The sequence below is a fragment of the Leptodactylus fuscus genome, chromosome 3, assembly GCF_031893055.1.
Source record: "Leptodactylus fuscus isolate aLepFus1 chromosome 3, aLepFus1.hap2, whole genome shotgun sequence".
Classification (NCBI taxonomy): Eukaryota; Metazoa; Chordata; class Amphibia; order Anura; family Leptodactylidae; genus Leptodactylus; species Leptodactylus fuscus.
The window spans coordinates 125,574,628-125,587,507 of record NC_134267.1 but is presented as its reverse complement, the minus strand read 5'-3'; positions in this window follow the sequence as shown (position 1 = coordinate 125,587,507).

Genomic DNA, 12,880 nt, shown 5'->3' with positions numbered 1-12,880 from the left:
CCTATGTTTCTGTGCTCTGCTTGTTCTTTTTAGGTTAGCTGGGGCATATGACTCCATCTTTTGTTTACATGTAAAATATGTTTTTCAATAATTAAAGGGGTTGTCCCATAACAAGGATCCTATCTATACTGCTACTTTATGTGGATATAAGACTTTTCCTAAATACATTGGTTTATCAAAACTGCTTTGTTTGGCTGCTATCACTGTTCCCAATAGCGTGCGCGCGTGGGCTCGCACACTCAACTCAGATCTGTGTCCGGAGGACGCAGAATACAGACGCGACTAAAGCAAGGAGCTGTCAAAGCTCAGCTCCTTGCTTTGCTGCTGCATTCCGGCTAGTGGCTGTGTAGACGCGATGTGATGACGTCACATCGCACCTACAACTGTGTGCGAGAGAGAGAGAGAGAGAGAGGTGCGGAGAGAGCAGCGGGGGAGCGAGGAGAAGGTAAGTTTAATGTGTACACTGAGGTGGAACGTGAAACTGGGGGCAGATGAAGGAGGGGATGGCATGACACTGGGGACAGAGATGGAGGGACATGAATCTGGGGGCAGAGATGGAGAGGGCATGAATCTGGGGGCAGAGATGGAGAGGGCATGAATCTGGGGCCAGAGATGGAGAGGACATGAATCTGGGAGCAGAGATGGAGAAGACATGAATCTGGGGGCAGAGATGAGAGGACATGAATCTAGGGGCAGAGATGGAGGGACATGAATCTGGGGGCAGAGATGGAGGGACATGAATCTGGGGGCAGAGATGGGGGGGACAAGATACTGGGGGCAGAGATGGGGGACAAGTTACTGAGGGCAGAGATGGGGGGACATGAATCTGGGGGAAGAGATGGAGGGGACATGAATCTGGGGGAAGAGATGGGGGGACATGAATCTGGGGACAGAGATGGAGGGGACATGAATCTGGTGGCAGAGATGGGGGGACATGAATCTGGTGGCGGAGATGGAGGGGACATGAATCTGGGGGAAGAGATGGGGACATTAATCTGGGGGCAGAGATGGAGGGGAGACATGAATATGGGGGCAAAGATTGAGGGGACATGAATCTGGGGGCAGAGATGGAGGGGACATGAATCTGGAGCAGAGATGGAGGGGACATGAATCTGGTGGCAGAGATGGGGGGACATGAATCTGGTGGCGGAGATGGAGGGGACATGAATCTGGGGGAAGAGATGGGGACATGAATCTGGGGGCAGAGATGGAGGGCGGACATGAATCTGGGGGCAGAGATGGAGGGGACATGAATCTGGGGGCAGAGATGGAGGGGGGACATAAAACTGGGGGCAGATGAAGGGTGTATATGAAACTGGGGGAGAGATAGAGGGGGGACATATAATTTACGGGTGACTGTAGGAGGATTATACTGTGTGGGAGCATGTGAAAAATGAATGAGAATGGGCGGAGTCAACATAAAAGTAGGCAGAGCTAAATTTGCCGTTGCGCGAGCCGCACATTTTGTCCCTCTTTCGACTTTTCAAAAGTTGGGAGGTATGCACTCAGGAGGACAGGCAGCAACCAATGGTTGTTTAATATGGTACCCGCCATATTGCTGTCTGTCCTCCTGAGCCCTGAGTGCCAGGTCGGTCCATCACTTTCCTCAGCACCAATCTGTGTGTGGGGGAGGGGGTGACTAAGGAAGGATCATTATACTCTCTTTACACTAGATTAGCATTTTCTTGTTTACTACTGGTGGTACTGTTTGGCCATCACGTCGCCCATCATTGACGGAGCCTTGCCCAGCTCACTAGCTGTTCCGCTCAGCAGCAATTTATTCACTTCATTGTTGACACTGGCCCTTGGGATTATCTGCTCATTTGGCAAGTGACTTAGCTGCCTGCTCTCAGGGGGGGAGGGAGGGGCTGTCAAGCAATGGAGCTCCTCATATAGGGGAGGGGGAGGTGAGAGCTCCGGGATTACTGTGCTGTCTGTCTTCAGCTTTTCCACTTATCAGCCGGTTTAATTGAATTTGGCTGATAAGGGCTGAGATAAGGATTCCGTTACCTCTGTATATAATGCAAGCTGACTCAAATCCAGCTCTGCTACATAAGTTTCCACATCAGCGTCATACTGTGGATCATAGCAGATAGAGCAAGTGAAACCCCACCCACCAATGTGCAAGAAATCCAGGAAGTGAAGAGAGTACAGAGCCTTCAGGCTGCAGAACAAGAGTTATGGGAATACCCCTTTAAAGAGGACCTTTCACATTTTTGTGCATATGTAGTTTTATATACCACTAGAATGCCGACAGTGTGCTGAATTATGTGCCCTGGGGCTGGAGATATCGGTGCCGATAATTTTGGCACCGACCTCTCCCCACTGTTAGAAGGGTGTTCATAATAGCCAGCATCATCGCTGTAAGAAACTGGGGGCACAGATGGGGGGAAGAAACTGGGGGCAGAGATGGGGGGATATGAAGCTGGCGGCAGAGATGGGGGGGAAGATACTGGGGGCAGAGATAGGGGGGACAACATACCGAGGGCAGAGATGGGGGGGACAAGATACTGGGGGCAGAGATGGGGGGGGACAAGATACTGGGGGCAGGCCCGCTCTGGCCACAAGTAGAGGGGCGTTGGGGCCCACGGCCCACGCTGCAGGTGGTTTGCGCAGGCATCAGAGGGCCGCTGACGAAGTCGGGGGTTATAGCTAGTAGAATATATATCTAGAGTACTGGACACAAATTGGGGGAGGGAGACCCACTTCCACGAACATATAGAGACACCACATACAGACACTTGTTAACAGATCACACACATGCAAAGGACCCTTAGGGTAAGTTCAGACGGGGGTTTTTAAGCGGAGGCCGCCTCAGGTTCCGGTCCAAAAGACGGGTAGCTGAGACTGAAAGCCGGTGCACTGCATCGGCATCCATCTACGCACTCCGCTCTGGATTAGACCCAATGAGGGAACAATGCTTACTCTGATAACACATAAGCTTCACTTATGTGCTATCCCCATGGTATCACACACTGCTTCTCAACCTCTCTAGTTTAGAGGTTTGGTACAGCCCTGGCCAATCACACACCACTGGGCTGGGGGGGATGGGGGGGGTGGAGATTCTAAATCTCCAGAGGACTGTTGGAGAGTTAGGTCAGTGTGTGCTGACATAGAGACTGGATCTATGTACATATCCTTGCCAGCCCCTGTGGAAGAGGTGATTTGGCAGAAAACAGCCAGGACAAATCTCACTGTCTATTTCCTAAAGTCCAAGAGTGTGCCTAGTAGGAGGATACTTGTTGTGCTTCATAGGAAGCTATCAGCCGAAACCCATTTTGTATCTTGGTATATGCTCAACCCACATATCTAATACTGAGAGAGGCAGAGTATAATACATTGACTGTAGTGGAGTAAAGACACCCCATCACCATTATAATCTTGCCACTCCTCATCCCAAGTCTGTGAGTAGCCAACCAGGAAGAAATTAGTACCCCCATCAGAAAGCTGCATGAATTTGTTATAAATTCAAAAAGTTTTATTTTGGTTCAACTTCACAACTGCCCCCACCACATGACTCCAACTGGAAGTGCCCCGGGGAAACAACTACCTCCACCATCAAGTACCATACAGGCCCCCCACGTCAGTTTCCAGCCTGGGAAGTGGGCTGGAGGAGTGGAATGTGCTTGGCCTACCCTGTGACATCACCACTGTCATTAGTACTTCCATCTTCCGATTCCCTCTTTTGGGATGTGGCAAATAATAAACCAAATTTAGACTTTGGAGATGAAAATGGTAGAACATTCTTGATGTGCAGGTCAACTATACCGTCCAAATAGAGCACCCAGGGTTTGATCAAACTGGCAGAGAGACTAGGAGGGAGAAGGGGTGAATAGAAACTATGTGATCAGAGATTTCAAGCATATTAAAGGGGCTCTATCACTGGGAAAAGTCATTTTTAACTAATCACATGCTTGCATAGGCTTTAGAAATGCTATTCCACACCTACCTTTAGTATGTAGATTGCCTCAGTGGTTTCTGAATAAGTCCATTTTTATTCATATGCTAATGAGCTTCCAGCCAGCTCAGGAAGTTCCCAGCAGCCGCCTCTCTCCTATTATCTCCTATGTGTGTGAGGCAAACAGGAAGCTGAGTCATCATCAGCAGCAGCCTCCCATAGGAAAGGGACAAGATACTGGGGGCAGAGATGGGGGGAACAAGATACTGGGGGCAGAGATGGGGGGGACAAGATACTGGGGGCAGAGATGGGGGGAGACAAGATACTGGGGGCCGAGATGGGGGGAACAAGATACTGGGGGCAGAGATGGGGGGGACAAGATACTGGGGGCAGAGATGGGGGGAGACAAGATACTGGGGGCCGAGATGGGGGGGACAAGATACTGGGGGCCGAGATGGGGGGGACAAGATACTGGGGGCAGAGATGGGGGAGGACAAGATACTGAGGGCAGAGATGAGGGGGGACATTAATCTGGGGGCAGAGATGGGGGGGACATGAAGCTGGGGGCAGAGATGGGGGGAAGATACTGGGGGCAGAGATAGGGGGGACAACATACCGGGGGCAGAGATGGGGGGGACAAGATACCGGGGGCAGAGATGGGGGGGACAAGATACTGGGGGCAGGCCCGCTCTGGCCACAAGTAGAGGGGCATTGGGCCCACGTCCCGCGCTGCAGGTGGTTTGCGGAGGCATCAGAGGGCCGCTGACAAATTCGTTATAGCTAGTGTATATATATATATATATATATATATATATATATATATATATATACATATACTGTATATATACACTCATAGTTTATTACATTATTTAGGTGAATATAGAGAGAATTATAATTATATCGTCCATGTGATGTTGTGTGTAGGCATCATGGGATTGATAGCAGACCGTAGAGAAATATAAAAGCCAGAAAGGTGTCTGATCAGGAGCTGATGAGAATCTGGATTGCAGGGATATGAATGAAGTATATATGAAAGAATCCTGGAGTGTGAGAGACAATCAGGTGATCGATGCAGGGATGGAAAAAGTGTGTTTACTAGAGTGCTTCTTTAATATACATAGACAATATTTATAGAAAGTAGTTTGTTACTGGAAAAAAATCACAGTCAAATATATGATTATCATACGTCAATAATAGTTGTTTCAAATTTATAAGAATGCAGTGTTTGTGTTACAAGCAAATTTTAACCAGTTCCTGTATCAGTATAAGTCAAGTGAACTTTGGTTTGGAGCACCACCTACTGGAAAAAATATTATGTATATATTAATTGTCTTTGCATAACTCTACCCAATGGGAGCAACACTGTGGCTCAGTGATTAGCACTGCAGCCTTGCAGCGCTGGAGTCTTAGGTATGAATCCCACCAGGTACAACATCTGCCAGGAGTTTGTATGTTCTACCTGTGTTTGTGTGGATTTCCACCCCTACTCCAAAGACATAATGATAGGGGGAAAAAAGTACATTGTGATCAATATATGGGGCTCACAATGTACATAAAAAATCTACGTCTACCCAATGTTTAAAAAAAACATCAATGGGGAATTTATCATACATTTCACAGCAGATTCTCATATAAAATGTATAACCAAAGTTGCAAATTTTTGCACATGACTGTTTTTGTTTTGACTTTTTAGGACATCTGGGCATGTTGGGGTGTGTATTGGTGGAGGAGGCGTGGCCTCCCACAGCCTGATCAGTTTACTATAATTTACTTTAGAAACTGACATATATTATAGTTATGTTATGACATAAATTACACCAACTCCTAACTGGCTGCAGATTTCAGTTTCCAGAACATGGAGTGTAGGAGATGTATCTAATTCTTTAAGAGATATACAGTCCTATGAAAAAGTTTGGGCACCCCTACTAATCTTAATCATTTTTAGTTCTAAATATTTTGGTGTTTGCAACAGCCATTTCAGTTTGATATATCTAATAACTGATGGACACAGTAATATTTCAGGATTGAAATGAGGTTTATTGTACTAACAGAAAATGTGCAATATGCATGAAACCAAAATGTGACTGGTGCAAAAGTATGGGCACCTCAACAGAAAAGTGACATTAACCCCTTAGTGACCAGCCTGTTTTGGACCTTAATGACCAAGCCGAATTTTGCAAATTTGCCCTGTGTGACTTTATCAGTGAATAATTCTGTAACAGTATAGCGCATCCAAGCGATTCTGAGATTGTTTTTTCGTGACATGTTGTACTTTACTGAGAAGCTAAAATTAGACTGATATAACTTGCGTAAATTTATTTAAAAACTCGCAAATGCTGAAAATTTTGAAAATTTTTCAATGTTTTCCATTTTTAGCTGCGATATCTCACATATACACAATAATACAGGGCAAAAAAGTTAGTAGTTATATATTTCCAAATGTTCCTTTTGTGTTTCAAGCATATTTGAAATAATTTTAGCATATTTGAGTAACTTAGACAATTTACAAGTTTATCAAGTTTATAAGCAAATTTTGGAAATTTTGAGTGTGTGATTTTTTCCTGTACCAAGCTCTGTTTGCAGACAGGAATTGGTGGAATAATGACAGAACCTCCCATTAAATGACCCAATTTGTAAAACTAGACCCCCTCAGTTATTCTTTGAGGGGTATAGTGAGCATTTTGATCAAACAAATATTGTTTTGCAAGAATTATTACAAATGATGAAAAAAATTACATTTTCATTTTCTTCAAATATATGTAATTTTAAAGCCAGTTTTTTTGCACACAACACATCAAAAAGAAGAAACACACCCCAAAATATATCACCCCACTTCTCCCGTGTTAAAAAATGTCCATTTTGTGGCCTTAGTCCTATGTACACACATACAGTAGGGCCTAAGAGGTAGGGAGGGCCAATTGGGTTTCAAAACACAAATTTTGCTTGCAGATATTTTAGGCCCATTGCACATTCAAACAAGATTTGAGTTACCAAAGCAATTGAAAACCCCCATAAATGACCCCATTTTATAAACTAGACCCCTTAGGGTATTCATTGAGGGGTATAGAGAGTACTTTGACCCCATAGGTTTTAAAAGAATTTGCGTCAAACAAAAAATTTCATATTTTTTACACAAAAGAGTAATTTTAAAGGCAGTTTTTTTGCACATAACACATGAAAATGAAGAAAAACACCCCAAAATAGATGGCCCCATTTCTCCCGTGTTCAAAAATGTACACTTTGTGGCCTTAATCCTATGTACGGACGCACGGCAGGGCCCAAAAAGAAGGGAGCACCAACTGGATTTCAAGACACAAATTTTGCTTGCAGATATTTTAGGCCCATTGCACATTCAAACAAGATTTGAGTTACCAAAACAATTGAACCCCCCCATAAATGACCCCATTTTATAAACTAGACCCCTTAAGGTATTCATTGAGGGGTATATTGAGCATTTTGACCCTATAGCCGTTTCACAGATTTTACTAACTTAGGGATGTGTAGGTTAAAAATTACTAAAATGTCCCTTTATCCCCAAAGTTTTCATTTTCATAAGGGGTTAAAGGAGAGAAAGCCCCCCACAGTTTGTTGCACAATTTCTCCTGAACACGGCAATACCCCATATGTGGCCATAATCTGCTGTATGGGGACATGTTGGGGCTCAGAATGGAAAGAGCGCTATTTGGCTTTTGGAGGGCGGATGTGACTGGAATAGTTTTCAGGTGCCATGTCGCATTTGCAGAGCCCCTAAAGTATCAATACAATGGAAACCCCTCAAATGTGACCCCCATTTTAAAAACTACACCCATCAAGGAATGTATCAAGGGGTATTATCATTTTGAGCCTAAAAATGCTTCCCAAAAATTAATGTACAAAATGAAAATTGAAATTTTTAAAGAAATCTGCCATCTCGGTGCCCAATACGTTGCACCCACTTTGTGCTGTCAGAGACCTGCACTCCTAAAACTATTAAGGGGCCATCCCGAGGGGCAGAAAATTATATATGTGGGTGTAAACTGCTGCTTGGGCACACAGCAGGGCGCAGAAGGGAAGGAGCACTGCGCTTTTTAGCTATTGGGGTACAGAGTTAGAGGTACTTTCGGGGCGCCATGTTGGTTTTGCAGAGCCCTGGAGGTGCCAGTAAACTGGAATTCGCCAAGAAGTAACCCCATTTTGTATGGGAAATTTTAGGGTCTCGGCAAATATGACATGGTGTCCAAACACCAACAATCTAAATCTGCACTCCAAAAGCACATAGCGCTCCTTCACATCTGCGCCCTGCTGTGTACCCAAATGGCGGTGTATGCCCACATGTATGACACTGGTGTACCCCAGATAACGGACTCAATGCCATATGTGGGTAGAAAGGCTGTTTGGGCACAGCCGGGCACAGAAGGAAGGAGCGCTATTTTGGTTTTTGGACGTCACTTTTGCAAAGCCCCTGAATTGCCAATAAAGTGAAATCTGCAGACATGTCACCCCATTTTGGACACTAGCCCACTGATGGGATTTATCAAGTGGCGTAGCGAGCATTTTTAACCCTTGAGTGTTGCATTTATTTGGTTTCCAGAAATGAAATTGCGGCTGATAATGAGAAGTTAAAAATGAAGTTTTCCAGAGATTCGCCATTTCAGTGCCCGATATGTTGTGCCTAACTTATGTCAGCAGAGATACACACTCCAAACACTGGTAAGCGGGTATCCCGGGCACAACAGCTTTTAGAGCGTTCATCTCTGATACAAGGCGGGCACAATATATTACGCACTGAAATGACGTATTCCTGGAAAAATGGTCATTTTCACCTTTCACAATCAGCTTCGTGTTCATTTATGGATAATAAGTTATAGCAACATTTGGGGGTTAAAAATGCTCTCTGTACCCCTGGATAAATCCTTCAGGGGTGTAGTTTCCAAAATAAGGTCTCATATCAGGGGATTCCACTTTACTGGCGCTTCAGCTCTGCAAAAGTGTCATGGCATCCAAAAACCAAACCGTCTGTGCTCCAAAAACCCAATAACCCTTCTTCCCTTCTGTGTCCGGCTGTGCCCTAATATCAGTTTATACCCAGATATGACATTACGTCCGTTATCCCAGATACACCAGTGTCATAAATGTGGCATAAACTGCAGTTTGGGCGCACAGCAGGGCGCAGAAGGGAAGGAGCGCGATGCGACTTTTAGAGTACAGATTCAGATGTTTGGTATCCGGATGCCATGCCATGTTTGTAGAGCCTGTAACGTACCAGAAAACTTGATTCCTCAAAGGAGTGACCCCATTTTGAAAACTGCACCCCTCAAAGAATGTATCAGGGGGTGTAGTGAGTATTAGTATCCCAGACGTGACTGCACAGCGGATGGCGAAGAGGGAATATATAAGCGGTGCGGAGTACATTGCAAACACCAAATTCCCTACTATGTTCCAGGAGCTCCTATAATTGGGGGAGTCACTCTGGGGGTCATTTCTGGTGTCTTTTCCCTCATAAGCTGTAAATCTGGGGTGTCCCCTGATATCCGCTCGCACAGCTTATATATTCCCCTCCTGACGCAGCCAGTTGTGTTCTAATGATTTGGCGATTTTTGGGGGGTTTTTGCCTTCGCATTATTAGATGCTATATTTTCTTTATTTTTATGGTGACGCGGCCATATAAGGGCTTGTTGTTTGCGGGATGAGATGCATTTTGTAATGACACCATTTTTGGGTGCCTACAATTTATTGAATACATTTTATTAACTCTTTTTTGCTGGATTTTTTAAAGAAAAATCAATTCTGGCATTGCATTCTAACTTTTAAATTTTTTGCCATGTAGCGTACAGTATAAGTAACATGTGACCTTTATTCTGCGGGTCGGTACGGTTACGGCGATACCTCATTTATGTTATTTTTTTATGCGATACTAATTCTGTAGAATAAAAACACATTTAGGGACATAAATCAATGTTTTTTGTATCGCCATCTTCTGAGAGGCGTAACATTTTTATTTTTTGGTTGACAGTGTTGGTTGAGGGCTTATTTTTTGCGGGACAATGTGTGCATTTTATTGGTACTGTTGTGTGGTGATTATGATTATTTTGTAAGGTAAGATGGCGAAAAATCACTACTTCCGGCGGGTTTTTTCCGGGGTTTTTTTCCGACGTTCACCGTGTACATTAAATATTGTTGCAGTTTTATTGTTCAGATTGTTACGGACGTGACGATACCAAATATGTATTGTTTTTATTAACTTTTAGGGTTTTTTTAAATATAATTCATTTTCTATAGAAAAAAGGGAATTTTGGGGCTTTATAACTTTATTCATTTTTATCAGACACTTTATTTATTTATTTTTCACTTTTTTTCTCTTGCTTTTTCATGTGTCCCTTTAGGACACTTGGATTAGTGATGCTTTGATAAAAGCATCACTAATTCTCTATTAGACGCTGCAGGACACAGCATTCAGTGTCTTGCAGCATCTGGAGGAAGTCAGACGCAGAGGCTGCCTGCGTCTGACTTCCTCTTCCCCGGGCAGGATCAACCAGGTATTGGGGGTCTCTTGGAGCTTGGGGTCACTGGCCAGACCCCAGGCTCCATGTTAGAGACATCGGCACCCCCCGATCTCGCCCCGATCATGTTTGATCACGGAACTGAAGGGGTTAAAAAACCCCGATCGGAGACCCCTCCGATGGGGGGTTATGGAGCAAGGTCTTAGCTGTAAGATACAGCTAAGACTTGCTCCAATTACGTCGGCACTGACAGGGAATCCTTCCCTGACTGCCCGACGTAGTTTTCCTATAGGGCAGTCAGGAAGGACCTGTCAGTGCCGACGTAGATTCCCTATGGGCCGGTCGTTAAGGGGTTAATATTTAGTAGATTCTCCTTTTGTAAAGATAATAGCCTCTAGTCGCTTCCTGTAGCTTTTAATCAGTTCCTGGATCCTGGATGAAGGCATTTTGGACCATTCCTCTTTACAAAACAATTCAAGTGCAGTTAAGTTTGATGGTCGCCGAGCATGGACAGCCCGCTCTCAAATCATCCCATAGATGTTCAATGATATTCAGGTCTGGGGACTGGGATGGCCATTCCAGAACATTGTAATTGTTCCTCTGCATGAATGCCTGAGTCGATTTGGAGCGGTGTTTTGGATCATTGTCTTGCTGAAATATCCATCCCCAGCGTAACTTCAACTTAGTCACTGATTCTTGAACATTATTCTCAAGAATCTGCTGATACTGAGTGGAATCCATGCGACCCTCAACTTTAACAAGATTCCCGGTGTCGGCATTGGCCACACAGCCCCAGAGCATGATGGAACCTCCACCAAATTTTACAGTGGGTAGCAAGTGTTTTTCTTGGAATGCTGTTTTTTTGGACGCCATGCATAACGCCTTTTTGTATGACCAAACAACTCAATCTTTGTTTCATCAGTCCACAGGACCTTCTTCAAAAATGAAGCTGGCATGTTCAAATGTGCTTTTGCATACCTCAGGTGACTCTGTTTGTGGTGTGCTTGCAGAAATGGCTTCTTTCTCATCACTCTCCCATACAGCTTCTCCTTGTGCAAAGTGCGCTTTATTGTTGACCGATGCACAGTGACACCATCTGCAGCAAGATGATGCTGCAGCTCTTTGGAGGTGGTCTGTGGATTGTCCTTGACTGTTCTCACCATTCTTCTTCTCTGCCTTTCTGATATTTTTCTTGGCCTGCCACTTCTGGGCTTAACAAGAACTGTCCCTGTTGTCTTCCATTTCCTTACTATGTTCCTCACAGTGGAAACTGACAGGTTAAATCTCTGAGACAACTTTTTGTATCCTTCCCCTGAACAACTATGTTGAACAATCTTTGTTTTCATTTCATTTGAGAGCGGGCTGTCCATGCTCGGCGACCATCAAACTTAACTGCACTTGAATTGTTTTGTAAAGAGGAATGGTCCAAAATACCTTCATCAAGGATCCAGGAACTGATTAAAAGCTACAGGAAGCAACTAGAGGCTGTTATCTTTGCAAAAGAAGGAGCTACTAAATATTAATGTCACTTTTCTGTTGAGGTGCCCATACTTTTGCACCAGTCAGATTTTGGTTTAATGCATATTGCTCTTTTTCTGTTAGTACAATAAACCTCATTTCAATCCTGAAATATTACTGTGTCCATCAGTTATTAGATATATCAAACTGAAATGGCTGTTGCAAACACCAAAATATTTAGAACTAAAAATGATTAAGATTAATAGGGGTGCCCAAACTTTTTCATAGGACTGTATGTCTCTTAACCATTTCAGGACCCAGATATTTTTCCTGGTTAAGGATTGGACACATTTTCAGATTTTTTTTGTACATGTGGTTTTGAGGGCTCTAACATATGTTTCCTTTGGGTTATTCAAATAATTTTTGCATCTTATTTCAGTGATAAATAGGGCTTTGTTCTTTCTTTATTTTACTATGCTAGAAAATGTGACCAAAAAGGAGGGGCAATATAGTAGCCGCACAATCAGGTACAGAAAACAGAATTAAGAAATTTAAGAAATAAAATAGGTGATACTTTATGTTTAAAGATTTCTGAGAGTAATTTTGAGCCTTAATAATTAGGCGCAGCACTTCCAGAAAGATGCAAATGGAGTGGAGTTATACATTTCATGGCACTTCTCCATCTCCGTGTACCTGTGACCCTATAAACTAATACAGGGCAATATAATCATTCATTTACAAGCAGTGTCACAGCATACTCTAGGGAAGTAACAGACAGATGCCATACTCTTATTTTTTGTTTACTGTGGAAACAAAGTCCCTAGATCCCTTCACTGTTCATCTTCATTCTACTCTAAAGGGACACATTCACAGCATCACACGCTACATATAAACAAAGATTTCAGGGGTTTTTTTTGTCCTATCTAGTATTTATAATGATAGTTTTACCTAAATGTCGAATGCTTTATAGAAACCCTAATGTTAGTAACAAGATATAATAAAAATGAGATGAGTGTTACATAGACAAGTAGGTATAATTAGAAAA